The sequence below is a fragment of the Petromyzon marinus genome, unplaced genomic scaffold (assembly GCF_048934315.1).
Source record: "Petromyzon marinus isolate PM22_M1 ecotype Great Lakes invasive population unplaced genomic scaffold, UKy_Petmar_22M1.pri1.0 PM_G_Scaffold_38, whole genome shotgun sequence".
NCBI lineage: Eukaryota > Metazoa > Chordata > Hyperoartia > Petromyzontiformes > Petromyzontidae > Petromyzon > Petromyzon marinus.
This window is the reverse complement of record NW_027422961.1, coordinates 1,100,001-1,102,500: the sequence shown is the minus strand read 5'-3', so window position 1 is coordinate 1,102,500 and position 2,500 is coordinate 1,100,001.

Below are 2,500 nucleotides of genomic sequence, written 5' to 3'. Positions count from 1 at the left end.
CCAGGAGCAGGCGCTCAAAAGACTTCATTACCACAGATGTAAGGGCGACCGGTCTGTAATCATTTAGTCCTGTTGGCCTTAGCTTTTTGGGCACAGCGATGATGGTGGAGGACTTGAGACAGGCTGGTACATGGCATGTCTCCAGGGAGGTGTTAAAGATGTTGGTGAACACCGGAGACAGCTGGTCAGCGCAGTGCCTGAGGGTGGCTGGAGAGACAGAGTCCGGCCCGGCTGCTTTGCGTGGATTCTGCCTCTTGAAAAGCCCATTAACTTCTCCCTCCTGAAAGGAGAGAGTCGTTTCTGTAGTATGGGTGGGGGATGGGGCCTCTTGGGTGGGAAGGGGTGGTTCAGGACAGTCCAATTGTCTTTCAAATCTACGGTAGAACTCGTTCAGGTCGTTGGCTAGGCGGGAGTCGTTAGTGGTGTGGGGCGCTCTGGGTTTGTAGTTGGTGATGTGCCTGAGCCCTTTGGCAGACAGAAGCAGCGTCGTTAGTAGAGAACTGGTGTTTTAGTGTCTCTGAGTACAGTCGTTTAGCCTCTCTCACCGCTTTGCTAAACCTGTTCTTCGACTCCTTGAATCTGTCTCTATCCCCACTCCTAAACGCTTCCTCCTTCTCCAACCTCAACCTTTTGAGCTTTGCTGAGAACCAGGGCTTGTTGTTGTTAAAGTTCACCCTGGTACGTGTTGGGATACAGCAGTCCTCACAGAAGCTGATGTACACAGCCTCTGTGAGTTCATCCAGACTATTGGTAGCAGTCGTGAACATATCCCAGTCAGTACAGTCTAAGCACGCCCGCAAATCTTCCACAGCCTCACTGGTCCACTGTTTAGATGTCCTCACAGCAGGTTTACAGAGTTTTAGTTGCTGCCTGTATGCACGAATCAGGTGGACCAAGGGAGTTCTGTGCGAGCCGAACAGCCCCGTGACCCACAAGAGAAACATCCCCGCCAAATTCGAGCGTTTGACGGGGTCTATCCGTGAAAAAATATTCACGTTTTTGAGTGCACATGCATTTCTGCTGCAAATGCCTCTGGAAGTTTCATGCCGTTCGTATGCCAATTGTGGCAACACGAAAATGACCCGTTTTCCCATTCCGAGGGATTTCTGTGCGACCCTAACAGCCCCGTGAGCCACAAGAGACACATCCCCGCCAATTTCTAGCGTTTCACGGGGTCTATCCGTGAAAAATATAGACGTTTTTGAGTGCACATGCATTTCTGCTGCAGATGCCTCTGGAAGTTTCATGCCGTTCGTACGCAATGTGGCAACACGAAAATGACCCCTTTTCCCATTCCGAGGGATTTCTGTGCGACCCTAACTAACAGCGCCCGTGAGCCACAAGAGAGACATCCCCGCCAATTTATAGCGTTTCACGGGGTCTATCCGTGAAAAATATAGACGTTTTTGAGTGCACATGCATTCCTGCTGCAAATGCCTCTGGAAGTTTCATGCCATTCCTATGCAATGTGGCCACACAAAAATGACCCGTTTTCCCATTCCGAGGCATTTCTGTGCGACCCTAACAGCCCCGTGAGCCACAAGAGAGACATCCCCGCCAACTTCTAGCGTTTGACGGGGTCTATGCGTGAAAAATATTAAAATTTTTGAGTGCACGTGCCTTTCTGCTGCAAATGCCTCTGGAAGTTTCATGGCGTTCCTATGCAATGTGGCAACACGAAAATGACCCCTTTTCCCATTCCGAGGGAGTTCTGTGCCACCCTAACAGCCCCGTGAGCCACAAGAGACACATCCCCGCCAATTTCTAGCGTTTCACGGGGTCTATCCGTGAAACATATAGAAGTTTTTGAGTGCACATGCATTCCTGCTGCAAATGCCTCTGGAAGTTTCATGCGGTTCGTACGCAATGTGGCAACACGAAAATGACCCGTTTTCCCATTCCCAGGGATTTCTGTGCGACCCGAACAGCCCCGTGAGCCACAAGAGACACATCCCCGCCAATTTCTAGCGTTTCACGGGGTCTATCCGTGAAAAATATAAAAAATTTTTGACTGCACATGCATTTCTGCTGCAAATGCCTCTGGAAGTTGCATGCGGTTCGCATGCAATGTGGCGACACGAAAATGACCCGTTTTCCCATTCCGAGGGATTTCTGTGCCACCCTAACAGCCCCGTGAGCCACAAGAGAGACATCCCCGCCAATTTCTAGCGTATCACGGGGTCTATCCGTGAGAAATATTCACTTTTTTGAGTGCACGTGCCTTTCTGCTGCAAATGCCTCTGGAAGTTTCATGGCGTTCCTATGCAATGTGGCAACACGAAAATGACCCCTTTTCCCATTCCGAGGGAGTTCTGTGCCACCCTAACAGCCCCGTGAGCCACAAGAGACACATCCCCGCCAATTTCTAGCGTTTCACGGGGTCTATCCGTGAAACATATAGAAGTTTTTGAGTGCACATGCATTCCTGCTGCAAATGCCTCTGGAAGTTTCATGCGGTTCGTACGCAATGTGGCAACACGAAAATGACCCGTTTTCCCAT